Here is a 27,999-nt window from a genome sequence, read left to right on the forward strand (position 1 = left end):
CCCTGCCTGGCCTGGTTTTGGGGTGGGCATCTGGGGCCTTGGCCTGGGTCAGGCTGCACAGGGCAGGAGGGGCACACTGGAAGCCTTTAGCACTCTGGCTTCCCTGAGAAACCTCGCTGCAGAGCGGGAGACTGAGGCAGGGCCATGCGCCTTTGCTGCTCCATCCCTGGCACCCAAGACAGCGCCTGTACATGGTGGTGTTCAGGAAACAGAGACTGAGCTTGTACAAGAGTCTCACGGTCACCTCTGTTTGGGTGCCAGAGTGCAGCCAGATTGGCTGAAATCTGTGATGCTTCCTTCAGCCCTGTGTGAGGCGAGGCTTCCACCTATGTCCAGCTGGTCCCAGGGTATGGGCAGAGGGCTAGGCAGACATAAGACCTCCAGGTGTGGGAGAGCCTCTGCATATGCCTGAGCCAGCCACAGACCCAGGACTACCTCTGGGAGACACCCAAGGCTCATCACTCACTGATTCATGCATTTACTGAGCACCTACTGTGTGCCAAGTACTATGCAAGGCACAGGGGCTACTCTGAGAAGCACGGGGGAGGTGGAACCCTCATAGTGTGGCAGGACCAGGCCCCTGTGCGTGCTCAGCCAGAGGAATCCCTGTCTGGGGAAGTCCAGAAAGGCTTCATGGAGGAGAGGGGCATTTCAGCACAACTAACCAGACATCCCTCAGGCAGAGAAGGGGCAAAGGCATGCCAGACAGAGGCTTGGGACAGGACAGAATCTCAGGACAGGATTTGTTTGGAAAAGGAACTAACAAAAGCAAGTAGAAAGGGGCAGGGGGGTGGGAGGGCGTGGTAGTGGCAGAGGCCCAGGAATTTGAGTCCAGCCTAGGCAACATCACAAGACTCCATCTCTACCAAAAACAAAAAAAGCCAGCGTGGTGGTACACGCCTGTGGTCCCGCTACTTGAGAGGCTGAGGTGGGAGGATGGCTTGAAGGATGGCTTGAGCCCAGGAAGTTGAGGCTGCAGTGAGCTGTGATTGTGCCATTGCACTCCAGCCTGGGTGACAGAGTGAGACCCTGTCTCAAAAAAAAAAAAAAAAGTCCCATTTACTCCTCTAAAAATTAAACTTGGACCTTGATAGTATAATATCAAAAGTGCCCTGGCTGCCTAACTTGGAGCCAGAGAGAGGCATGCAGACTCGGACCCCATCTACAGATAACCAAATGCAGCAAATCGGGGGTGGTGCTCAGGACCCTGAATTGTGAACAAGGCCAGGTGATCGCAGTGGAGAGCTGGGAAGGGGCTTTCTGGGGGGACTGCGGGGTCAGAGGCAGGGGACTCGGAAAGCCCACCCCGCTGTTGGGCGCAGGAGGCACCCCAAGGTCCTGGGAGACCGGCCTGGGGTCTGGGCAGGCCAAGGCCATTCCTCTTGCCTAGCAGAGGACCCTCACCTCCAGGCTGCGGGCTGGGGGCGGAGGCTCAGCGTGAAGGAAGGGCAGACGGCGGCAAAGTCGGCGCGCGGAGCATCCATCTGCCCTGACAGCCAGCAATTACACCGCGTGATCGCCAGATTACTCCAAATGCATTTATTACAGGGGTTAGAAGCGGGGGACTTATTTACTGGCAAATCCATACTCATTACAAGACTCAGCCTAGCCTAGACTGAAAACAGCTCAACTGAAACAAATAATTACCAAAGTCCTTACAGCGCGAGGCTCTCAGGTGGTTGGGAGTAGGGGGGACGCCAAGCCCTTTCCATCAAGACAAGGGAGGAGGAGGCCGCAGTTGAGGATGCCTGGGTCAGGGAAGGTCGACGCCGGCCCGCGCGGTCGCCTGGCCGCCCGGGACCCCCGCCGTCGCCCCGTGCGCATGCCCGCCAAGGTCATGAATATGCAAAGAGCCTCGGGGGCGGGGCTGACACGCCTGTCCTGGAGGGTTTTGGCCCAGTTCACACCCGCCGGCTCCGGGACGCGGGCGACCCGGGGGCTGTAGGACTCAGAGACTGGGCATTCGAGAGGTAGAAATGAGAGTCTCGCATTTTCCGGTGAAAATACATTGGGCTCGGCACAGAGCACAGCCCCGAAGTTGCTGAATGAATGAACGAGTGAACTAAAGAGAAGGGCAGACAGGCCTTGCCCCAGGTCACAGCGTCAGGAGGAGAACCCAGTTTCACCAGTTCTAATCCTCAGGCTGGGGACCCACGGGAGGCCACTGCCCTACGTATCCCCAGGCTGGGGTCTGCTCTGGGTACCCCTCACAACACTCACAGCTCCGACCTCAGAGCTGCCAGGCATCTGGCGTCGTGGGCTGCCCCGACAGGGCCCCCAGGCCCCACGTGCCTCCCGCACCCGCCTGGGACTTTAGGGATCCGGAAACAAAATCAATCCGAGGCCTTCTAGGTCTGGCAGAAAGACTGGCGTTCTGCTGGACTCCTGCCCCCCATTTTACAGATGAGGAAACTGAGGCCCAGGTCGGCCTGCGGGCGGAGGAAGAGCTTCCGCTGCTCCCGGAGCTCTGGGGCCTCCTGGGCGCCCGCGTGGGGAGCTGTCAGGCCGCTTGAAATGTGGGCCCGGCCTTTCTGCCCGCTGGGCAGATGTTGGCACCGCCGTCCGCGCCTTAAATATTCATTCACTTGACAGAACACTAATTAAACAAAGTAAGGTGCATTATTACTTGATTAAATTTTTTATTGGCAGCTTAATTGGTCTGTTAGTTGCCCCTTAGGGAGTTGTTCGCCGTTCCCCCCTGCGGTGTGGGAGGGGGGCCCCTGGACGTCCCACACCACCTTTCCCAGCCCGCAGTGCCACTGGCTGCCCCGGCCCCCCAATAACCCCCAAGCACCCCAGCTGTTCAGGAAGTCGCGGTTGCTAGCCTCTCCTAGCCCCCTCCGCCTTCAAGGTCTGGACCCTATTGGATCAGTAGCAACCAATCAGCGCCTAGGGGCGGGCCTCTTAGGGTCAGAACCCTTGGAAGACCCAAAATGAGTAACTGAGACACTCAGGAGAGGGAATAGACCCGGACTCTGAGGGGAAGACCTGCGTTTGCCTCAGCTGGAAATAGCTGAGTGACCTGCCCCTCTCTGTGCCTAGGCCTCAGTTTCCCCATCTACACCACTGCAGGGCTAGGCCTTTCAGAGAAGGTGGAAGCTCCCCTATCACTGGTCCTACCCCCCTTGCCAGCCGCCCTCTCCATGCCTTCCCACCCTCCAGAGAGGATCCAGGCCCTGGCCGATGACAGAGGAATCGTCTGGCCACCCCAGAAGCCGCCGCTGGCAAGGTTCCCCGAGACCCCTGCGGAGGCACATACATCTTCCTGCCCACGGCCTCTGAGCTGCCTGTTCCCCAGATGAGAATGGAAATGCCCTGCAGGCAGGGATGGCCTGGGAGGCCTGGGTACCCAGGGTCAGCCTGTGGAGGGGCATGGGATGCCCTCTCAGAACAGGTGGGCCCAGCCTTCCCTGTCCAGCCTCCAACCCTGGGGGGTGCATCTCTTCCCACCCCCACTACAGGGAGCAGGGCAGCCTGCTGGGCTGCGAGCCTCTTGGGATAAGCCCGCAATGCCTCCCATGTGGTTGACTACACACATCCACCTTCAGTGGAGCCAGGACCTGTGAGACCCTCTTTGCAGGGCAGCACCTCTCACTGGTTTCTCCTCCCCCTACGCCTGGCAGGACGAATCTGGAGCCAGCCTTTGCCACTTTTAGATAGGCTGCCCCTCCCCACTGCTCCCCAAGTCTGTCCTCTGGGGGAAACACAGAAGAGGAAAAGAAGGACCAGGGGCTGTTCCATCCTTTCAGCACTGGTCAGATCTCCATGTAAGCCTCAGTTTCCCCCAGTGCAAATTGGGTGCTCATCCATCCTCACTCCATCCAAAGAGCGTTAGGCACTCCTCAGCCCATTCAGCAGACAGTGAGCCCCTGTTCTGAAGGTGGGGGCAGAGGAGGAAATGGGGCCCTCCCAGGGTGGCCTGGGTCCATGTGTCACTCACCCCCATCTCCAGCTCTGCCCAGGTGTGGCCCAGGCCAGAGTGAAGGTGGAAGTTCCCTATCACTGGTCCTACCCTCCTTGCCAGCCGCCCTCTCCATGCCCTCCCACCCTCCAGAGAGGATCCAGGCCCTGGCCGATGACAGAGGAATTGTCTGGCCACCCTAGAAGCCGCCGCTGGCAAGCAGGAGGCGAGGTAATTGGCATCGCCGGCCAGGGAGCAGGAAATGAGTGGTTGCAGCCGGCATGGAGCGGGAAGCTGTTCAGTGTCATGGGCCTTATCTGGGAACAGGCTGCCCAATTACAGGGCCGTGCCCGCTGCACCAGGCAGCTGCGGCTCCTCCACCACCCCCTCTTCAGTGTCCTCGTGGCATCTCCCAGGCCTGGGCATCTGCTGCCCCTTCCAAAAGGCACGAGGCAGCTGCCTGGGAAAAGGCCTGACCTGCTCTTCGCCCACCTAGGTGGCAGCTACAGGTGCCCCCTCGTCAGGCCTGGCATACAGGGGAGCCCCCCCCCCCACAGCCCTTCTCACCTGCAGGTGACTGTCCGGGCGGAGCCCTGCCTGGGCTGCCTCCTCTAAGCATCCCTTTGGGTGGGGGCTGAGATGGGCACCAAGGTCACAGCAGAGCCGAGAGTGGTCCCGAACTGCTCATCCGAGAGCACCATTGGGACAGGAGCAGGTCACCCTGCTCAGATGCCCACCTCTCTACCAGCCCCAGAAAGAGAGGATTAGTCATTTCGTGGGTGGACAGCATTCCACCGTCTATCCCAGAAACATAGTCGCTGGGGGCTGCAGTAAGGTGTCATGGATTAGGAAAATAGGCCTGTAATGGGTTCGCATTGTTCCTAGCGCAGCCCAGTGTCGCAGATTACATTGCACATTACTCGGTGGCTCACAGACGGTGGCAGGCCAGCTGTCCGAGGAGGCTGAGCACAAGGTGGGGTGGCAGTGGCAGAATTGTCTTGGGAGCCCAGGGGTGGCACAGTGGAAAGAAAACTGCCTTTGGGGTTGGACCCACATGAGTTCAAATCCTGTGACCTCACGAATTCATGCCTCGGTTTCTGCATCTGTAAAGTGGGGGTGCTGCTGCCTGCTGGACCCCCGAACATGCACAGCACTGAGTACAGAGCAAGCGCTCAACAAGTGGCTGTCCCCTTTCCTCCTCCTGGGCCTCGTCAGGCAACCCTTTGTGGCAGGGTCTCCCTCAGGTCTGTGGACAGATAGAGTAGGGGAGCAGACACCCTGGGGACCCTGTAGCCCCCTCTCCTGACTTTGACCTTCAAGGGGTCTAGGCCCTTGGACGTAGGTCTTGCTCGGGCAGTGACCAGCCAGATGGCCTCAGGATGCCAGCTCCTCTCTCATCTGTAAAATGGGCGTGGCAACTGTTTGGCCTGGAGAGCTGGGCTTGCCTCCATGCCAGCCTTCCTGGCTGGCTGGGGCTTCCTGAGGGGAGGGACTGGGTCTGGCCCCTCTCTGTCCTCGGAACTGGCATGAGCTGGCACCATGTGGGTCACTCCCCATGAGGTTTTACATCTGCGTCGGTAGGTGAAACTGTTCACCAAGCAGGAGCTGTGCACATACAGGGCAAATGAGGGGTGCCTGCGGCCTGAGCAGAGGGACCCCACCTGCTCTCAATCTGCAGGGAGGAACCACCAATGGGCTGTCCCATCCCCTGCCCTTTCTCCCAGCCTTATAAACACGGGGCTGGCTGTGGCCCAAAGTGGCACAGGGGCACCCGGGTCCAGCAAGCACTCAGGGAGCCGATGAACACACAGGAAGCCCTGTTTCGTGAGAGCTGGTGTGACACAGGCTGGCCTGCAGGGAGGCCTGAAGCCTGGGAGCCCAGGGCATGCCTGCTTAGGGGGGTGACACAGGCACAGAAACTGAAAGGAAGGCCAGCGCTGTCCCCGGGCTGGGTGGGGAAGCTGGGGGCAAAGGAGGGGCTATCCTGTGGCAGTGAGCCTGATGGGTGCAGACCAGCTCCGACCCTGGTACCTTGGGTCTAGGGAGTTTAGAAGGCAGAGTGGGGGTCATCCCGGGGATGGGACAGGACTTCCACCAGCCAGACCCCTTCCTTGAGCCCAGGGTTCACACTACCCCACCCCACACCGCGGGGTCCCCAGGATGGGACTCACGCCCCTGTCGGGTTCTCAGCTGTCCCCTGTGAGTGCTGCTGGTGGGCACAGCCCCGGGTGGTGCCTGTCCCCCATGACCTGTCGGCCATGTTTCTCCATCACAACCAACTGGCTGCTGCCATCCAGACTCGGGGCCGGCCACCCTAGCCACAGCCTCTAGGGTGTGAGGTTTGGGCCGGGCCCCCAGCTGTTGCCTACAGATGGAGACCCAGGCTCTGTCTCTTCGTCCGTCTGTCTTCTCTCTAGTAGAGCCTCCTGTTCCTGCAGCTGCTCCCCCTTCCTCCCCACCCTCCTCCCCACAGGCAGCCTGGTTGGGCTGTGGGTGTGAATTTCCACTAGGAGAGGGGACCTGTTCGTTCTGGCACTGAAGCAGAGCCTGGGCGGGGGTGGGGGGTAGCAGGAGGAGCAGGAAGCAAAGCTGGGAGGGGCTGTGGCAGGGACCCTGGAGACAGGCTGAGGCCCAGCTCCCTCAGCCTCTCCTGCGGGCCCACCTGCTGCAGCAACTCCAGGAAAGCCAAATGGGCTAAGACACCCAGGCATTTTTGCCTGCACAGCCCAGAAGATGGGAGCACAGTGGGTGGGGGTCCCAACTGCCGGGGCTGCGTATTGCCAGTGGGTGGAGCGGACTCCAAGCTCCCTACCTCCTCCTGTCTTTATACAGCCTCCTGCCAACCCTGGCCCACAGGGAGGACAAACTGTGCTCCCATTCTGTGGACAGGAGGCCCGAGGCCTAGAGAACCGACAGTGTGTCCCTCCCGGGAGCTCCCCGGGCGCTGACATGGCTGTCGGCTGCAGGCAGCGTGGCATCTGTCCCCAGCCTGCTGTGCCCTGCCTGCCAGCAGCCCTGGAGGGACAATAGCAGACCCAAGAGTCACCGGCCTGGCCTGGCACTAAGAATGGTACCCAGAAAGAGGCTGAATCCCACCAACCAGTGTCCTCTGTATGAAAGGGGAAACTGAGGCAGTGCAGAGGAGCAGGGAATCCCCCTGCCACTCCCTCCCATGGCCCTCCATCCATCCATCCATCCATCCATCCATCTATCCATCTCTCCACCCATCCATCCATCCAAGGCTATTTATTACTGATCTAACATGCAGGCCCTGGGAAATAGAAGCAAGAGACGAGGTCCCTGCCTCTGCTGGGCTCGCTGCCTCATGGAGGGACAGAGAAAGTCCCCTTGTGCTCCATGCTGGAAAGGACACCAGTGAAAGGTTCCCCAGCTCCTCTTTAGCCCCCTAGTGGGACAGGGGAGCCACTTAGGATGGGGATAAGCAGACCCCGGGCTCCAGAAGCTACCTTCCCCGCCACTAGCTTCCGTCCTGGCCTGTGCAAAGCACTCATCCCCCATGGTTTCTTGTGAATGAAGGGCAACTCCACCCACCCAGAAACCGGGCTGCTTCCAGCTGGTATTTAAAGAGGTGTCTCCGAGTGTGATGATGGCATTTGTTCCTGTCTCCCGCCCACTGCATGGTGTCCCGCTCAAGGCAAATTCGAGGCAAAGCTATTGGCTGCCCGTCACCCTGCTCCCGGCCCAGAGGAGAACCTCCTGCAGGCTGGGCTCCATGCCAGGCCCTGTGCTGGGCATGGTGGATCTAGGGACAACTAAAGCCCAGGGCTGCTCTCAGGACACACAGGTTGGTGGTGATGAGGGTCACCTTCTGGACCAGGCTTGGGGAATCTGGGAAGGCTTCCTGGAGGAAGGGCTGTCAGCATAGGAAAGAAAGCAAAAGACTGACGGAGTCTGGATGGTCGTGGGGTAGGAAAGGGCTGGTAGGAGATCCTGAGCCATCCTGAGAAATTCAGCGGTGAAGGGCAGGGGAGAAAAAGGGCAGTCACCAAGACAGAAAGAGGAGTGCGGGTATTTGTCATGGGAGATGCTAGAATTCCCGTAAAAGCTGGCTGGAAAGTACCACCCAAGGAAGGGGTGGCCACTCGAGGAGACAAAATGAGTGACACAGGAGGACCCGTCGAGGCAGGAAAGGGCTGGCCAGGTGGGGGTTCAGGCAGGAACAAGAAAGTCTGTTGATTTGGCAGCGAGATAGAGGGGAATGTCTGTCTTCTTCCTAAAGCAGGAGGTGAGGCTGTCTCTCTCCTCAGCAAGCACTCCACCCACTTTAAAGATGAGGAAACGGAGGCCCAGGAACCGTGGCTTGCCTGGTAGATGGACCAGCCTGGGGCCGGCTGGCTGGCTGCCACTCTGCACCCCATCAGGCACCTCTGAGCAGAGAGAAGATGCAAGGGGTGAGGGCTGCCGAGGGTGCCACACAGCGAACCCAGCACCCACTTTGTTGATATTTACTGGAAACACCCTGGATTTATAGTGTGGTGTTTGCAGAAGAGCTCAAAACCTATCAGGCTGGCTGCCGAAAGCACTCAGTCTCCTGGAGAAGTGGCCGCTTCCTTCCTTTGCAAACTTGTTAATAATCCCTGTTGTCAGGCAGTTCCCCCTCTGTCTAACCTAAATCTCTCCTGTCATGACTTGAGCCAACTGTCTCCTGAAGCAGGCTGTGGTCTGTCCTCTCAACCCCAGGGAGACCTAAAGACGTCCCCAGGGAGGTTGGGGCCTCCTTTCCGCTTCCCTGCCCTGACCCTGGCTAGCTGTGGGGCTCCTCACTCCTGCCTGGTAGGAGAACTCAGGGACCGTGGAGCTGGGCTCCTCATCCCCCTTCACAGGTGGAGGTGACAGCTGCTTGCTGCCACCAGGGCCAGAGCCTCACTTTCTGAACCACGCCGGAGCGAGGAGTCAACTAGATCGCAGTGCAGAGCGCCCAGCACGGTGCTGGAGCCCAGGAACGGCTCCGTGCCATGCAAGGATGACTCCTGGCCAGCAGAGGTGGTGGGGGGATGACAGGGAAGGAACTGGAGATGCGGCCTAGCGTCTTAGCCCTGCCCCTAGCTCCCATGTGACCTGGAGCACTCCCCTCCCCATCTGTGGGCAGGCAAGGGGCTCAGGAGGCTGCTATAGGGCTCAACCCCACTGGGCTAGAAGCAACCAAGGCCCTGCAGCCCCAGAGAGGGGAAGGCAAGGGAAGGAGAAAGTAGGGGCTCCAGGCCCCCCAAGCCCCTTCCCCCAGGCAGTCACACCTGCTGAGGACCCGCTGAGCCAGCTGCCCCCTCTAGATCCCCAGGGTAGAGGCCCCACATCCCTCCCGTTTCCTGCTCCCACTCTGGCCCTTGTGTGCTGTGGTGTCTGGGTCCAGGGTTGTCCCTACAGCCTCAGACCAGCCTTGCCTCCCCAACCCAGGCCTGGGTTCCTGGCCACACTCCCATGGGGGCCACAGACATCCCCGGCCCAGCCTGACCCTGCACCTCAGTGCCCCTGGAGGGAGGGCTGGCCTCTAAGTCCAGATCTGCAGGAAACCATGGGCTGTGACAGCCCCAGTTAACAGAGCCCAGCCTGCTTAATCTGCTTCATTAAAGGCACTAATTAATTGGCTTAATTAAAAGAGTAACCTCAAAGCCAGGAAAACTACCTCCTAACGAGGCCCAAGGTGTACTGAGGCAGCCAGCCTAGCAGCTGAAGAGGGGTGCCTCACCCCACCCTGCTCCCCAGCACGCCTGCCCCAGGGCCACAAGCCCAGCTCCAGCTCTCAGCCTAGGGCCTGCATCAGCCTGGGGACTGCAACTTCTTGGTCCCTGCACACCCCTCAGGCAGGCCCAGCGTGCTGGAGGGAATTGGAAGCCCCACATTCAGAGGCTGCAGTGCACTGTTTGGCTGCGGTTGAGAGCCTGGGGTATAAGCGACCGAATGTAATTAGACCCAAGCACAGGCAGGTTGCAGCTGGGGGTGGGGAAAGAGAGATGGCCGTGACCGTGAGGCCAACCCTGGCCATACTGTGCCTATCTGGAGGGTATCTGGGTAGAGTAGTGGTAGGCTCTGGCAGGGGCATATTTAAGGCTGCTGGCACCACAGCAGAACCCCACCTAAGCAAAGGGCCCCCTGGACCACCAGCTTCCATGATCACAAAGTTCTGCTGTCAGGAGAACCAGGCTTACTTCACAACTCCACCCCTAGGAGCTGGGAGGTTGTAGCAGGCTACTTGGCTTCTCTAAGCGCCATTTCCTCATTTGCAAAACACTATCAGGGATGCCCAGGTTGGTTGCCTTCCCAGGTGGACCCTCCCCAGACTCAGCAGGGACAGGGCTGGGATTGATTAGCCATGTCTGCCAAGGGCAGCAGGTGAGAAGTAGAAGCTCAGATACCGTCCTGCTCCTGACCATCCTGCCAACCTCAGAAGGGCTAAGTCTGCATGTCAACATTTAAACCTTCCCACGAGCTAGGCCCAGGCCTGTCCCTGTAGTCCCAGCAACTGGGGAGAGAGACTGAGGTGGAAGATCGCTTGAGGCCAGGAATTTGAGTCCAGCCTGGGCAACCTAGTGAGACCCCCATTTCTTTAAAAATAAAAAAAATTAAACACTCTTTCCAGGGTCACACAGCTTCTCACATGGTTTCAAGGCCTCACAGCTCAAAAAGTTCCCACCCCCCGACAATGCTGCTTTGGGCTTCCTGCCACCCATCTAGATTTAGAACTGAGCATCCCTGGTTTGGCACCGGGGCTCTGGGTGCCTTGTTGGGAGCCATCCTCTGGCCCCAAGGCCACTCTTTCTCACTACAAGGAGGAGGGCCAGGGCTTCCTCCAAGGGATTTGCTCCAATGCAGGAACTCTGCCTTCCTCCTTCCCAAAATGCCCCCATAGATGCCAGCCAAGTTCATTAGCAAGCCTCCAGCTCTCACCTGGACCCCCTCTCATTCAAGCAGGAATGGCATAAACACCTAACACTGGCCGGGCACCCGTGGCCTTGGAATATCCAGTCTCTACCTCTCTTGCAGCCCCCCAGAGAGGAAAGGCAGGGCCCCATGATGGGATGGGCATGGCCCCCGACATCCAGAGGATCCCAGCTAGGCCCTAATGTCCCTGGGGGTGGACAGGCAATGCAGCCCTGGGCAATGGGCACCCTCAGAAGTTGTCCTGAGAGGGACTGGGCCACAGGGCTATCTGGCCAGCCCACTGTTCAGGGAGGAGCTCACCAACCTGGGCCCCTGCCCCTACAAGCTCCGGGCTGTGAGCTCGGAGAGGGCTGATGTACACACTGCCACCCACTCCACACAGCCCACCACCCGCTCCACGCAGGAATGGCAGTGGTGGCACAAGTCCATCTGATAGACCCGGACAGATTTAGTCTCTGCACAAACAGCTGTTAGCCTGCCCGGCCGACAGCTCTGCCCAGGAGCCAGGAGCGAGGCTTCCGAGAGGGTGCCCCCACCCCACAACGATGAGAGTCAATCAGCGCCACCCTGGGGAGGGTGGGGCCACCATCGCTGTCACCACTGAGTGTCAGGCCAAGCCGCCAGAGTCCCCACTGCCTCCCCAGCTCGCAACCACATGTACCCACCCCACCACCACATCAGCACCCAGAGGGCCGTCAATGCTGGTGTCTGCCCAGAGCTACTTCAGAAGAGGGACCAGCCCCTCCCCTCCCGATTGGGCACCTACGTGGGGTAAGGCTGCTGCCCACATCATTCTGTCTTAGCACCCCTGGCCCCATGTCACAGATAACAAAACTGAGGCCTAGCGAGGTGGCTAGGTGAGTGGTCACGGGGCCTCAAACCTGGGGTTTTGGGGGCTGTACCCACAGGCAGCATCCATGGAGTGAACCTCTCCCCCAGATGGGTGGGCCACAATACTTCAGCCCCAACCCTTGGAATTCACCAGGCTGTCCCCCTGGGCAAGGCTGGTCCAGAGGATTCAGGAGTGGGGCTCAGGGGACAGGCCTGGCTGCCTGCAACAGGAAAGTCTTGGAGGGTCAAGAAAAGCAAGGCTGTGGCTGGGCACAGTGGCTCAGGCCTGTAATCCCAGCACTTTGGGAAGCCAAGGTAGGTGGATCAGCTGAGGTCAGGAGTTTGAGACCAGCCTGGCCAGCATGGCAGAACCCCATCTCAACTAGAAATACAAAAGTTAGTGGGGCATTATGGCACGCGCCTATAATCCCAGCTACTCAGGAGGCTAAGGTAGGAAAATTGCTTGAACCTGGGAGGCAGAGGTTGCAGTGAGCCATGATCGCGCCAGTGCACTCCAGCCTGGGTGACAAGAGCAAAAGTCAGCTGGGCCATGGTCACCACTGGGTCACGATCACTGCTGGACAGCCCTCACTGTGTGCCAGGCTTGTCCTCAGTGCTGTGAGGGAGGGCTGTCCTCACCAGGTGACCCTTGGGAATGGAAGCAACAGAGAGGGTACAGGGGCTGAAGCGTCCATGGCCGCAGAGCCAGGAAGGGGCAGAGTAGGAACAGTGCCTGGGCATCTGGGTTCCCACCAATGTCACACTGAGGGTTGGCCAAGGGCCTGGCCCCAGGACCCCTACGTGTCCAGCTGCCCCCAGGTGACCTGCACATTTCAGAAGGGTCAGTGGGAAGAGCCCTAAACTCAGTCAAGCTCTGGGCCTCGTGGTAGCTGTGAGTCCTGGGGAGCCACGCATCTCTCAGGGTCTCAGGTCCCTTCTCCTGTGGGGATGGGTCATCGGCCCTCCCTGTGTCCCCAGGCTGCGGTCCAGGGAGGGAGGGGTGGGAGTGGCAGGGTGAGGACAGAGCCTGCACCCGGCTTCCCTGGGGGGTATAAGGACTGAGGGCCTGGTTTCCCAGCCTCTGGAGAGATCTCGAGGGAAGAGCAGGCCATCATCCTCATCATCACTTTACCAGACCATTTCTTATTAATATTAATAGCATTAATTATTTATAATCAGGCATCCAGGCCCGGGCTGGTCCTGTGTGATCTCTAGGCCAAGAGAGCTCTGAGAGAGGTTTGGCCTCCTCCCCAGGGCCACAGCGTCTTGGTCTGGGACATAGCCTTTCTAGAACAGAGCTGGGGCATGGTGGGGGGTGGGTCACAGCTCAGCCAGGTCCCAGCCCTAGCAATAAGGGAGTCTGCAGAAACAACTTCACTTGTGGGTGCCCCACAGGCCTGGTGCCCATTTCACAGATGGAGAAACCGATGCCCCTCAGGATGAGAAGGCAAGTTCAGCGGCAGGACACTGGGCCCTGGGTGTGCAGCCTGCCCCGCAGATCACTGAGCTGTCTGTGTGCACCCCCAGCCCACACCCTTCAGCAGGCACCTCCAACCCTGAACCATCAGGATGCCTGTGCGGGAGTCAGCAGGTCCTGCAGGACAGGAAGCTGATAGAACCAGCTGAGCTAGGAGACCAAGCCCGCTCGGGGAGGCTGACCTTGGAGGTGTGGCCTGGGGAAAGGGCCTCAGTTTCCTTGTACCTCCCCCATAAGGTTGTGAGGATGAAGCGAGTCATGCTGGTAATGCTCAGACTGGGCTCGGTGCACAGGAAGTGCTCAGGGGGCCTGCTGACCTCCCTGCCCAGGACCAGCCATGGGCACCACTGTGAACAGCACAGCCTTTGGGCATCGGCAGGACCCTGTTCAATCCCCAAGGCGTTGGGGATCCTGGGCCAGTCCCTTTTTCCCTCTCTGTGCCTCAGTTTCCCACTACACAGTGGGGTGTTAACAAATACAATGGTCTCTGGGGGTCCTTCCAGGAGTGGGACTATGAACGGGGTGGCTCAGCCCTAAAGTCCCCCAGACCCCTCAGGGGCTCTGTCACTTTTCCTCCACTGTTCCCCACTCCAGTGAACGTGATACCTCACCCACAAAGTGCAGGCAACGGCCCCACCACCTGAAAGACAAATATGTGATCTTGCCCATCACCCACACTCAGGGCAGGAGGCAGCCAGCACCCCAGTCTGTCTCTCTGAGCATCAGTTTCCTTGGCTCTAAAATGGGATGACAGGCTCTCCTTCACATCAGACTGCTTTGAGGGTCTGGTGAGCTGGCTGGGAGCTCTGTGGGGACGGGGCAAGGGCGGCTTTGGGTGTGCCCCATAGGATGGCCCTGGTGCCTGGCCCACCTCAGGTGCTTGGCGGGGACAGCAACCCCTGGGGCTCAGAATGGGTTCTGGAGTGGGATCCAGCTCCGCCCTTAGAGTTATGGGATCTGGGTCGAATTTCCTAACCCTGCAGAGCCTTGGTTTTCTCATCTCTAAAATGGAGCAAATAACTACAGGCACCTTGCAGGGCTGCTTTGAGGAATCGGTGATAACGCACAAAGTGCTTAGCGGCAGGAACAGTGAGAATTCTGCTGGGGCCGCAGCCCCTGCTGCCATGACTGTTATTAACCATCCTGCTGGACTTCTGCACCTCTCCAAGCCGGAGTCAGGCCAAGGGCCAGCCCCTTCTATGGCTGGATCTGGGAGCTGGAGGGGCTCCTGGGTCCCTGGCAACCACAGCCTGGCAACACAGACCACACCCGTCCCAGGCCAATGGAGGGTCCAGGGCAGCCCCTCCCCAGGGAGCTCCCAGCCTCCACAGACAAGGGCCTCTGTCCTGCTGACCCCGGTCAGGGCAGGGACAGTGCACTGGCACAAAGGCTGGGCTCTGTCTGCACCTCCCATGGGGGCAGCTGCCCATGGCGGACTCTCCTGCCACAATGAGGCCTTTGAGTAGCTGCCGGCGGGAGCTGAGCTCTCCTCGAAGGCCCCCAGCTCTCACAAGCCCTGTCTGTCTGAGAGGCCAGTGGGCCAGAGAGGCAGCTGTCGTGGGGGCAGGGCCCCCGCCTGGCCCTGCTCCTGGGCCCACTGCCTCCTGCTGGCCAGGGCAGGCTGCAGGCCTGAGAGTCAGTTTGGGCCTCAGATGGGCAGGGCCTGCCAGCATCCCCACTCTGAAGTGGTGGCTCAGACCCAGCACACAGGGCGCTGGGAAAGCCCCTGTCCACCATCAGGGTCCCAGGAAGTTGCTGCAGGGCTGGGGCCTCCCTACTTCCTTCCCTTTTTTTTTTTTTTTTTTTTTTTTTTTTGAGATGGAGTTTCACTCGTGTCACCCGGGCTGGAGTGCAATGGCACGATCTCAGCTCACTGCAACCTCTACCTCCTGAGTTCAAGCGATTCTCCTGCATCAGCCTCCTGAATTGCTGGGACTATAGGCACCTGCCACCACGCCCAGCTAATTTTTGTATTTTTAGTAGAGATGGTGTTTCACCATGTTGGCCAGGCTGGTCTCGAACTCCTGACCTCAGGTGATCCACCCACCTCAGCCTCCCAATGTGCTAGGATTACACGCATGAGCCACCGTGCCGGGCCTTCTTCCCCTCTCTTAACCTCAGTTTCCTCATCTGTAAAATGGAGCCTCTGAGTACATCTGGGCACTGTAAAGATTAAATGTGACCGTCCGTGAACGCCAGGCAGGTGACAAGGGCTCAGGGAATGCCAAGCTGATCACTCCTGCACCTGTTCACGGCTGCTGGGGGTGAAACGGAACAGGGCAGGGACCCCATGGCATGGACCTGGCTTCATCTCCTCCGATTGCTGGGTGACCTTGGCTCAGTGTCTGAACCTCCCAGAGTCTCTGGTTTCGCCTTCTTAAAATGGGCTCCCACTACGCACTCCCAGGGCTGTTGTACAAAGAAAGCCATTTATCATCGAATCTCGGGCCGGAAAGGCTTGCTGGGAGGAGTTGAGGAATCTGACTGCTTCCACCGTTCAGCAGCACCTCTCTGGGGCAGGGGAGGGGAGTGGGGGGCACCACAGGCAGGTGGAGGCAGGCAGTGCCGGGGAGTGAGGGTGGCCTTCCCGACACAGGGAACAGCACATTGAAGACTCAGAGGTGTGAGCCTGCTAGCGGGGGGAGGCACTGGGGCGAGGCTGGTGCATCAGGCCATGCTGGGAAGGTCTGAAATGCCAGGCTAAGGGCACTGGACTTGACTTCTCAGGAACTAGGGAGCCAGTGATTGTCTCAGAGCTAGTGCGTGACTTGACTGAATTCAAGTTTTGAAATGTCTGGCAGTGTCTGGCTAGAGGATGGGGAGAGGCAGGGATGGGGAAGACTTTGCATCACACCGTGAATTCCTGCCTCCACAGCTTAAAGAACGGGCCAGGCCAGGCGCAGCGGCTCACACTTGTAATCCCAGCACTTTGGGAGCCTGAGGTGGGCGGATCACCAAAGGTCAGGAGTTCGAGGCTAGCCTGGCCAACATGGTGAAACCCTGCCTCTATTAAAAATACAAAATTAGCTGGGCATAGTGGCACATGCCTGTAGTCCCAGCTACTTGAGAGGGTACAAGATCGTGCCACTGCACTCCAGCCTGAGCGACAAGAGCAAAACTCCATCTCAAAAAGAAAAAAAGAATGGGCCAGTCAGGAGTGTGCATGAAGCCAACGTGGGCTGGAGCACAGCGCAGGGTCCCAGACAAAGGCCAGCACTGTCTGGGGTCCAGGGCAAGGGTAGGACCCAGCTCCCTCCTATCCCCTTGGGCAGCGTCGCACCCCACCATAGGGGACACTTTGGGATCGCAGGGCCACCCTGGCTCCACCCTGCCTTTGTCACCTCTGTAAGCCTCTGTTTCCTCATCTGTGCCCCACCAGACTCCTATGACAACTAAGTTGGCTACTAGAAGGTTCTGCAGGAAGTGGCCCCTGTTCCCTCTTCTGGGGCTTCCTCACTTTGGAAGAGAGGCGCTGGGGACCCAGTGGGAGTCGGCTGCTCCAGGGGACAGAGGCTCAGGAGGCCAGAGGCAGCACCCATGCTAAAAGAAGCTGGGTTTCCATCCTACCCCTGCCGCTTAGAACCTGTGTGACCCTGGCTGCGGGTAACTCAGTTTCCTCGTGTGTAAAAAAGGAATAATAAGAGTATCACTGCCCACTGATGGGGATTAAATGAGATACAGTACTGTACGTGACATGCTTAGCACACTGCAGGTCCACAGTGAGTGCTCAGTCATGCTAGCCAGCATCACTGCTGTTACTGTTTTAAGAGATGGGGTCTCACTATGTTGCCCAGGCTGGTCTCAAACTCCTGGCCTCAAGCCATCCTCCTGCCTCAGCCTCCCAAGATGCTGGGATTACAGGTGTGAGCCACCATGCCTGCCTGTTATTACTATTATTGTTAGTTCTGAATTCCTTCTCATCCCCCAGAAAAGTGAGGTCTCTTTCAGGTTTTTGGTGTCCAGGGGTACAGTGGCTTATGCAGCCACATGGCTGGCCAGCAGCAGGGATATGTGCCTGCCCTTGAGACCCCAGGAGCAGTCTGTCCGATCTGCACCCTCAGGACCCAGCAAGGCGGCTACCTCCCAAACCCCATTAGCAGGGCGGGCCGGGGCTTCCACATCAGAGCTGGAAGCAGGGCAGCCAGAGGCCTACCCCAGCTGAACCCCACTGGTCCCTCAGCAGACCCTCACCCCTCCCACCTACCAAATTGGGTCCCATAAGTGACCCAGAGGCTGGGATGGGGTGGTAGAGCCCCATCTCCAGCTGCCCTGTGACAGGGCCCACGCTGCAGATACCAGGCTGAGTAAATGATGACGTTTCCTCCTCTCTCCGGCGCTCTTCGCCCCTTTCCCTTCCACAAATAAATTATCAACATGCCCAGGTCCCGGCGGAGCAGAGCATAACGCGGGGAACAATGAAAAAGCTTTTAATAGGATTCCAGGAGCTGCTGCCACTCGCTCACGGGCCCTAATGGAGATTGCTCCGTGACCGCAGGCCGCCAGCACCCTCGCGGGCCCCCTCACCCACCCCGCTCCTCCTGAGGGCACCAGCGGGCAGTGAGGCCTGGCTGGGCCACCTGCTGACGTCACCGGCCAGCGTCTGGGCTGGAGAGAAGTGCTCGGCAGAGGCAGAAGCACATGCCACCCACCACACACACCCAGGCTGCTCCCTCTCGGCCGGCACAGGCCTGACCACTCACAAGGCCTCTGCCAAGGCTGTTCCCCTCCAGGAATACTGCCCTTCCGCCTGGCTCCAAGGCGCAAATGACACCTCCCCTGTGAGGCCTTCCCTGATTCCTCCCTAACACATGTGTTAGATGACATCACCTATTGTCAGTACCAGCCCCAGGCCCAGCACACAGTGGGGCCTCAGGAAACGAAGGCAAATCCAGGCAGGGAAGAGGAAGCATGAGGCTCTTAGACCACAGGAGACAGCCCAGAGGTCCCCGGCAGGTCCCCAGCTTGGGGAGGGGTCTGGTAAGGAGGGAGCATGACAGATACCAAAGCTCAGGGTCTGGTGACCTCGGGCAGTTACCTGCCGTCTCCATGCCTCAGTTTCCCATCCTCCTTTGTAAAGGACCCAAGTTCGCCCTAATGAATGTGGTTCCCCTTCCTCTATGTGACCTTGGGCAAGTCACTTCACCACTCAGTTCCTCAGTTTACCCCCGGGTAAAATCAGGATAATAATAGTGCCTACTTCAGAAGTTGCTGGGGGATCAGGAGCAGTGGCTCACACCTGTAATCAGGAGGCCAAGGCAGGAGGATCACTTGAGGCCAGGAGTTCAAGGCCAGCCTGGGCAACATAAGGAAACCCTATCTCTGCAAAATTAAAAAATTAGCCAGTGTTGTGGTGCACACCTGTAGTCCGAGCTACTCGGCCTGCTGAGGTGGGAGGATCACTTGAGCCCAAAAATTCGAGGCTTCAGTGAGCTATGATTGCGCCACTGCACTCCAGCCTGGGTGACAGAGCAAGACTCTATCTCAAAAAAAAAAAAAGTTGGGGGAACTGCCAACCATCAGGTACATAGTAAGTGTGATATAAATGTCAGCTACTACTGCTGCGTCGATTACTCTCATGTGTTGGGGGCTGGGGGGGTTACGAGCATATGCTTTAAGATGCCATGTCCTGGGCTGGGCACAGTGGCTCACACCTGTAATCATAGCACTTGGGGAGGCTGAGGCGGGTGGATCACCTGAGGGTCAGGAGTTCGAGACCAGCCTGGCCAACACGGTGAAACCTACTAAAACTCTACTAAAAATACAAAAATTAGCTGGGCATGGTGGCACATGCCTGTAATCCCAGCTACTTGGGAGACTGAGGCAGGAGAATAGCTTGAACCTGGCAGACGGAGGTTGCGGTGCGCCCAGATTGTGCCATCGCACTCCAGTCTGGGCAACAAGAGTGAAACTCCATCTAAAAACAAAACAAAAAAAAAGATGCCATGTTCTGGCTACGTGACCTTGGTCCAATCACTTTATCTGCCTGAGCCTGTTTTCTCTTCTGTGCAATGGGGCTATTGTAAAGCCTCAGTGGGATTCTGCAAGGTAGAGTCCTTAGCATGATGCTCTGTGAAATACACATCGTATGCAGTAAACACTCAATAATGGCTACAATAACCTCTCTGCCACCCTTAGTGAGCAGGTGACATTTGAGCCCCACGATTTCCCTTTCCATGATTTGACCTCTAGCCCCTCCCACATCTGCTGCCTCCTAACCCTTGCTGCTCTCCCAAGCCCTCCAGAGCTCAGCTCTCCCCAGCTCCCCCAGGAGTCACCCACACCCCAACTTGCCCTTTTGTCACAACCGGGCAGTTAGAGTCCACTGCTCCCTGATGCATTCCACCTGCTACTGCATGGGCCCCAGATGTCGGGGCTCCGCAGTGCCGCACAAGCCTTCCTGCCAGACAGGGTGGGGTCCTGAGGGCGGAAAGCTAGCCTGTACAGCCCCTCTCCAGCCCCTGAGCTCCTCAGAGCCCTGAGCAGTGTCATTATCCCAGCACGTTTCTGGTGGCGCCTGTCCCATGATCCAAAGTTAACTACTGGTTCCCACAAAGCCCTTCTGTGGACACAGTCACATGGAGTCTTCCTGCTAACCCTGGGATGTGAGCACGTGTGCCATCGTCCCGTTTCACAGGTGTGGAGACTGAGGCACAGAGAGGGGACATGAGGCGTCCAGGGCGCTCAGATGATAAGTAACAAAGGTGGGCTTCGAGCCCGAATCCGTCGACTCGAGCCTGGCATTTTCGTTTCACAGCCCTGCTGCCCCGGGGTATGTCCTGACTACCACGTGGCATTGGACAGGGCTGTCTCCACTCTGTGCCTCAGTCTCCCTGCTCTCACAGTGGGAAGAAGATAAACCAGGCAGAGCTTGTCAAGCCAAAAGTCCCTGGAAACTGGGGTGTGGCACTGCCCAGTCTCTCTGGCTAGCCCAAGCCTAGTGGGGATCTCAGGGCTCAGAGCCATGGTGCGGCTCTGAGTGGCAGCTACTAGGGACCTAGTGGTCCAACCCCTTGTCCACAAGTAGTGGGGAACTGAGATGTGGAGGGCCCCACTGTCACTGGGGGGTCAGGAGAGTGTTATATGGTCTATCTCCCTGGGACCGGTGGACAGCCTAGGAGGCATGCAGCCCCAGTGAGGCAGGGAAAGGCTTCCAAGACCCCCACAGGCCTGGGCACCAGGCCAGCCCCCCATTGGCTGGCCAGGGGTGCGGCCCTACCCAGAGCCCACTTGACTGCTGGCTCCCTGGGGTGAAAGGTTAGGCTGCAGGGCTGGCTGTCACAGGGCCTCCTCCATTGGAACAGGGCTTAGGGGAGGGGCTGTCACTCCCACCTCTCATTCCTTCACACACACCCATTCCCCAGAGAGGGGCCGGAAGGGAGCAGGAACGGCAGGGGACTGCACGGGAAGGGTGAGGCAGCCACTCCAGCCCCTTCCTCGCGGCAGCTTCCAGAGGTGGGGGTGAGATGTGGGCTTCATTCACCTCAGAGTCTGGCTCAGGCTGGCTCAGGGAAGGCAGGGGAGGAAGGTGGGTTAGGTGTGAGCATGTGTGTGCAAGAGTGTGTGCATGAAGGTGCGTGTGCAAGAGTGTGTGCATGAAGGTGCGTGTGTGCCCACCAGAGGTGTGAGCGTAATGCAAATCTGTCTCCCCCTCCCGCCTGGTCCCACTGGACTGGGCTGCCGCCACCTCCCCTGTGGCCGGCTCCAGGCCTGGCCCACCGTGGCTGCTGCCTGAGAGAGTGAGTGGGCGAAGAAGGAAGGGTAGGCCCCTAACTGCCCCCCACTGAACCTAAGTCCCCACTCAGGGTGGGGCAGCCCAGCCCAGGCTAGGAGCCCAGGGGCTCTCAGCCCACCGAATCTCACTCCTGTGCTTTAACTGGGTGGGGCACCCTCAGCCTTGAGGTCAAACTCCCATGAGCCTCTGTGACTTGCTGTGTCCCCAGGGCCAGACGCCCACTCCCTAACAGCCAGATTCCCTGAACCAAAGCCAGGGCCCGTCTTGTCCGACCAGAGAGAAGTGGAATTGGATCCAAGACCCAAGATGCTATGTTGCTTGAGAGACAGCTCAGTCCCTCGGATTTTGTCCCTAGGAATCCTGATGGGCAGGCTGGACCCTCCACTGCTGCCACGCCAGCTCCCGAGGCAGTCATTCAGTCCCGGCTACACCCCTTTTTCCATTCATTCATCCGTTCACTCGCTCTGCCCTACACCAAGCCCCTGCCATGTGCCGGGCCCAGCACCAGGCCCTGGGGCTGCCGCAAGGAACCCCATAGACAGATCCCTGCCCTCAGCCATCCCTGCCTCTCGCCAGGCCTCTGACCCCCTCATCCCCAGCTCTGCCACCACTCAGAACCAGCCAGGCGTCCCCCCACACACCCTCCAGAGCAGCCCCCTGAGCTCTCCTCTCCTCAGCAGCCTCTGGCAGACCTCCCCCAGGAAAAGCCCATCCTGGCTCCAGCACCCGGCAGCATTTTTGAGGACATTTTCCCCAGCAGCATTTCCCAGGCGTCACAGGGGTGGGGGGCTGAGGGGCGACAGGGACGGTTCAACAAGAGCAAATTGCTTCTGGAGATAAACGCCGGCTCCTCGCGGAAGGCATTCCTTCCTTTCTTTTCTCTCTTCCTCTCTTGCTCACGCTCTCTCTCCCTCTTTTTTTTTTTTTTTTTCTTACAGTTTGCTAAATCTGTTGTAATCTGGTGCCAACGATTAATTCAGGCAGAAGGAGGGAAAGGGGCGTGAAAAAAATACTGCCACGGAGCTGCCTCTGGAGAGCGATGCGGGCAGGAATGGCCAGGACTAGCGTCCCATGACCCCAGTTTTAATCCCAGTTTCAATTAAGTATAAGCCATCCCCAACCAGCCCAGCCACTGCCTCCCTGCCAGCCAGACCAGAGACCCCTGGCTGCCCAGGAGGATGCCCCTCGAAGCAGAGCCTGCCGCACCTGGGGCCTAGCCGGGCGTCGGATGCCTGGGTCCTGGCGTCCTGGGAGGCAGTGTCCCCTAGTGGCTAGCTGAGCCCCATACAGCCGGGTCCGGGGCCCTTCAGGCCATAGCCCCTTCACTCCCTTCTCCCTCTGGCCGGCACCCCAGCCTCGCTTCCCTGCACCGGGAACATTCAGGGCTGGGGAGGGTTTCTGTGGACTCTCCTTCATCACTAATAGCTCTTGGTCCACCCAGGGCTACCGCCCCCATCATAAACACGCCCACATTTGTCTCACAGCCCATCAGATGTGCTGGGGCAACCTGTCTACGCAGGTGAACACACAGCTCTCAGGAAAAGGGAACCTGGCATCCTGGGCCTAGGAAGCCCACTCTTCCAGAGGCCCGCCTACAAGGACAGGCAGAGGGTCCCTGAGGCAGACCCAGGAATCCTGAGAGAGCCGGAGATGGATGGGCCGCGGAGACCCAGGGAGTCAACCCCCCAGCCCCCGCCCTGGCCAGGTGCCTCGAGCCCCTCTGTCCTCCTGCCAAGGGGTCTCCATGCAGCCCTCTCCATCCATCCTGTCCTCCAGGCCCTTGTTTCTGTCCCTGCCCTTCCCCGGCTCCAGCTCACTCTTCACATCTTAACTCAAGCACCCCCTTCCCTGAGAAGTCCCCCTCAATCCCACCCCCCAGCAGACCCCTCTGTTACTTGACCTCACCACTTTGCACCTTCAGAGCCAAGGCTTCATGGGGAAGAGGTAGACCTGACTAATGTCTGACACCACATCTGACTGGAAGCGCCCTGAGGGCAAGACATCCACTGCTTTTGCTCCCCACTTTGTCCCAGAGCCCAGCACTGTGCCTGGCAATAACTAATGCTCAACGATTATCTCAAGAATGAATGAATGAATGAATGAGCGGGAAAGGAAGGAAGGAGTGAGGGAAGGGAAAACAGAAGAGCCAGGGAGCCAGGGGTGCCAGGGGAGCACTGGTGGGCCAGCCCATTTATCCTCCATGACTTCAGCCCCAAACTCCCACCCATCCTCCTCCCTGCCCTCTCCCCAACCCTCACTAGCCCCCAGCTCTGCAGGGTGTCAGTTTAAAACCCAGGGCTGCAGAAATCCAGCAAACAACCTCCACAAAGCAAGGAGAGGCCCCCAAACCCTGACATCATCTGCAGAGCCGCTGGCCCGGGGGAGCGGCAGTGCTCTGGGGGCCTCGAGGGATGGTAAACAGGCAAACACAGGCCTGCACAAACACAGCCTGCTCCGTGGAACCCTCTCGGTGGCTCCAGCTGCTGCCAGAGAACTCCAGGCAGGCTGTCCGGGGGAGGAGGGCAAAACAGGGGCGCTATCCTTTCCTCATCTCCTTCCAGTCATCCAGTCTGCCCCACACCGCAGCCCTGGCCCTCTCAGGGTGAGTGTCCCATGGCAGAGGACAGAATGCAGCTGCCTTGTGAGCCAGCCAGAGCCTGAACTTTGTCTCCAGGAGAACAACACAGGTTCTGAGGAGGACCCCCCTACCTCAAACACACTCGGTGGGGCAGCAGCCAGGGTCTGGGGCCTGGGCCTCCCAGAGGCTGGTGCTCTCCTCTGCCAGTAAGCACGGAAAGCTACCCCCTGGGGCAGTCACCACCCACCCCACTGTAGGCAGTTAGCACCCTCACCACACCCACACCTCTTCTTGTCCACCCATGCTCGCTTGCCCATATGCCTCACACACCCCAGGCTATAAGGGGCCTCAGCAAAAGCCCTCCAGCCCCCCCTTGCTCTGGGGCATTTCCCACTGCCCCTTGGGCTGGGTACCAGAGTGAATGGCCCCTGCCTGCAGGGGATGAGGGCCACATCCATCCTCCCTGCCACCCCAAGGCCTGAAGAAGCTGAAAGCCCTTGGCCCACAGTGAATGAGGGGTGCAGACCAGGCAGGGGCCCCACATTGCTAGGCATGAACTCTGTGCTAGAAACCTCATATGCATCCTCTCAAAGTGGGTATCTCTCCAAGGTAGGTACTGCTGTTACCCCACCCTACAGATGAGGAAGGCGGGTCACACTGAAGGTCAGCAGGCCAGGTAGAGAAACCCTCCCCAGGAACTGAAAGTCCTTAGAACCCTGGGATGGCATTCTAGTGTGCCAGGAACACGATCAGCAGGGATGACTAGGTGGTTGATATCATTTCCAGACTCTAGAGCAGAAGGGCCAGCACAGCCAGACCCACACAGCCCCAGACAGGCCCCATCTCTGAGATCAGGCCATGTCCAGCCCTGATTCTGGGGATGTCTGGCTGGCTGGGGAGGGGCTGCTAGCCCCCTGACTGGGCAGAGGTGGCTGTGCCCAGCTGACCCCAGAGGCCTCATCCTCCCCCTGCACCAGAGCAGCCACTTGACAGCTGCCACTGCACTGGCCTCTGGGCTCTACACCCACCTCTCAGTCCTTCAACACCCGCAGGGTCAGGGCCACCTGGAGCCCCAGTCCTCTCAGCTAACTTTGAGGCGAGCACAGACACCACCTGCTCATGTGTGCACCACCCTTCCCTGCGCCCACACGCAGAACTCCCAGACATCCTCTCTGTGGGGCAACTGCTGTAACCGCCTGCTCAGGCAAGGAAGCCGTCCGAAAGGGGAGGCTGCAGGCCCAGGGTCACCCAGTGGATGCGACACAGGCTCAGCCACCAGGCATCAATCTCTACAGAGCTGAGTCTGTACAGCCCTGGCAGTGGGTGACCAGTGGGGTGGCAGCACCCCCTCCCCAGCACCTTAGAAACAGGCTGGGCGGATCTCCCAGGGGCTTCCATGGGAGGCCTCGGAAGTCGGGAGGAGGGGACACGGGGCGCTGCCACTGAGGGTTAGCGTGAGGATGAAGTCCAATGACAGCACACTGACTGGGGGCGGGAAAATCTGACTGCCTGACCCTCTAAAGTCCCTGTAGGTACCCTCAGCCCTTGAGAATCCTCCAGTCCAGGAGCAGGACTACTAACAATATTTGTCAAATGCACTTACAAAGCAGCCCCCCAGCTCAGGTGGTGATACTATCAACCCCATTTTACCAAGGGAAACTGAGGCACAGGGAGGTGGAGGGATCAATAAATGGTAGAGTGCGGACGCATAGACCCAGGTCTAGGTGAAGTCCAGCAGGCCACAGCTGCCTCCGGGGTGTGGGCTATGGAGCCTCCATGATGGGGTCAGGGTGCTTTTTACTGAAAAGCGTCCAGTCTCTGTGTCTGGGTAAGAACATGGGACCGGGGGCACACATGTAGCCCATGTATGTGCGCACACACACACACACACCCTGTGCCCATGGTCGACCCTTCAGCCAGATGTGACAGCCCTCAGCTCTTCCTGACCCTCACACCTACCAGGGCTCCCTCACTGCTGGCCCTGCTGGTCAGCGATCCCTCCCAGGCACTGGCCCCGTCAGCTCAGGCCATTTCCATTTTAAACCTTCTGAGGAAGCCCTGAACAGTCGCCCACGGAGTCAGCACCAGCTGACAGGTGATGTCTGCGCCTCTCCTCCCGGGGCTGGCGGAAGAGATGCAGTAGCTTTCAACTCCAGAAACTGGAGCCTGGAGCCCCCGAGTGCGGCTGCCTCCCCCACAGCCGCCGGGCAGAGACGGGGTGCCCCAGCCACCTCCCTCCACAGTGGCGTCTTGGGTCCCTCACACAGGCAACCTCCTTCCAAACTCCTGAGCCACCTGGGGAAGGGGATGTGGAGGGACTGGTTTCTATCCAACCCGAGGGCGTAGGTGCTTCGGTGAGGCAGGGCTGTTCTCAGTCACCCCTCACCTCCGTTCCCAGCTTTGGCTGTATTTATTCACATCAGAGCTCTGGCTTGGGCCTCGGGGGCCTGACACACCCCAGCTGGGCTGTATTCTCTCAAAACTGCCCACCCTGGAGGGCCTCGAAGGCCTCCTGGCGCCACCGGGAAGGCTGTGGCAGCTCCCTGGTGTCCCTGCTCCACAACTTTCTCCTCCTCGGGGAGCTCTGATCCGCCACGGTTCCCTGCAGCTGGGCGACAACACTCCCCAGCCTTCCTCCCCGGGGCCTCCAGTGCCCGCGAGGAGGGGCGTGCGCCACCGAGTCGGGCTGCCTCCTTGTCTTGAGAGCTGGGGGATGGGGGGTGCCCGCCGCCCCCCGCCCGGGCACCGTGGTCTCACCGTTCCAGCCACCAGGTGCACGGCCCCAGCCCCCGCCCGGCTCAGGGCTGACGGTCCACAGCGTGCACAGGGAGGGAAGTTGGAGGCTGCTCCTGCCCCCCTTGAAGTCGTTTTAAAAATAAAACCTCGCTCCAACCGTGACTCACGCGGCTGGTGGGGACGAGAGCGCGGCGCCCGGGCCGGCCGGCTGTCCCTGGCCGCGCGCCCTCCTCTGGTTCCCGAGTGCGGGAGCTGGGACCCACATGACCGGCCTGATGCCCCCCACGGGTCAGGCCCCCTCCCTGAGGGCGCAGCGAGGGCTTGGACTAGAGCTCCAGCTGAGCCCCCGCCCTTTCCAGCCTCGGCTCGGGAGAGCGGAGCCGCCGGCCGCGCACCCCGCGCCTCCCCGCGGCGGGGCCAGCGCCACCGCCACCAGCGCGTAGCTCTTGACTCAGGGACCCCCACCCCAAATCCCAAAGGCTGGGCGTCCCGTCTCCCGCCGCTCTGGGGCAAAGCCACGCTGCCTGACCCCGTGGCGCCTCGGTGCCCCCAGCCCCCGCCCCGCCGGCCCCAGCGTCCTGTCCTGGACGCGCGGACCCCGACCCCCGCCCGGTGCAGCCAGCCCTACCTGCGCAGCGGCCCGGGAGGCGGGTCTCCTCGGGAAACTTTGCGGTGACGGCTGAAGCCTCAAGGGTTATTCCAAGGAGCGGGCGGGAACCAGAGCCGGAGGGCGCCCAGGGGGGGCCGGGAGAGGAGCCCCCGCCGCGCGGCAGAGCACGGTGGCGGGCCCGGAGCTGGGGGCGCGCGGCGGCGCATCTGCCCGGCTCGGGCGCCCGGCGAAGCCGCGGGAGGAGTGCGGGGGTGCGTCCAGCGGCGGGGTGCGTGTGCCCGGGCGGGTGCGCTCGGCGGGGCGGGGGCCAGCGACGGTGCCTGCGCGAGCGGCGGCTGCGAGCAGGGCGCGGGGAACCAGGCTGTGCGGCCGCCTCTCCCCTCGCGGCGGCAGCGGCGGGGGCCGTGCGTGCAGGCGCGGAGCGGGGAGGGAGGGGGGGAGGAGGGGGAGGCAGCGGGCGGGGAGGAGGCGGCGGGGGCGGGGGCGCTGCGCTGCGCACTGGCCGGCAGGACCCGGCGCGGGAGGCTGCGCCGCCGCGCGGGGACTCTGGCCCAGCCTGGGAGAAGCGGCCTCCGTGCCCCCTCCCCCGCCCTCAGCTAAACTGTCTAGGGGAAGAGCGGGTGGGGGAGCCGACCCCTCTGGGGAGTGGGGGGAGGGAGGCTCCCAAAGCCAGCCTCCAGCGCGGAGGAAGAAAGGGGTTCTCGCTCATGCGCCGCCTCCCTAACACCCTCCTCTCTGCACCCACTCATTCATCCATCCCTCCAGCCATCCATTCATTCATTCATTCATCCGTCCACCCATGCATTCATTCACAAACAGGTACCCACCGCCTACTCTGCATGCCAAGGTAACCCCTTCCTCCTTGCCTGGCGCCCCTTCCCTGGTCAGACCCTGTCATCCGCCGCGTGCTGTAAACACCCAGGCGCTCCCCAGCAGTACCTCTCCCACCTGTTAAGGGGGCAGCGCCAGGGTCCCATGCCAGCGCCCCCTCCCATCCCCAGCTGACTGTGACCTTGGCCAAGTTGCTGAACCTCTCCCAGTCTGTGTCCTGGATTGTGAAATGGGAGCGTTACTACCTAGCTCCAAAGGTTACTGTGAGAGATGAAGAAGACCTTGAATGGGAGGGTGGTGGCCCAGTGTCTGGCACCCATTAGAGACTGGGAAGATGTTCATGCCTATGGTGTGGCATCTGGGTGGGGTGAGTGAGGGAATGTTTAGACCAGATAGCCTCCTC

General features: G+C 59.9%; 1 protein-coding gene across 1 annotated transcript in view; it reads right to left on the reverse strand.

Annotated features, from left to right (window-relative positions):
- FLRT1 (fibronectin leucine rich transmembrane protein 1) overlaps nt 1-26,973 on the reverse strand; it is an 83,310-nt gene extending 56,337 nt beyond the window's left edge. The window contains exon 1 of the mRNA XM_025357726.1: nt 26,784-26,973. The gene's annotated coding sequence lies outside the window, so the exon portion shown is untranslated. The remainder of the gene's footprint in view (nt 1-26,783) is intronic.
- Nucleotides 26,974-27,999: the final 1,026 nt, after the last annotated feature.

The sequence above is a fragment of the Theropithecus gelada genome, chromosome 14, assembly GCF_003255815.1.
Source record: "Theropithecus gelada isolate Dixy chromosome 14, Tgel_1.0, whole genome shotgun sequence".
Classification (NCBI taxonomy): Eukaryota; Metazoa; Chordata; class Mammalia; order Primates; family Cercopithecidae; genus Theropithecus; species Theropithecus gelada.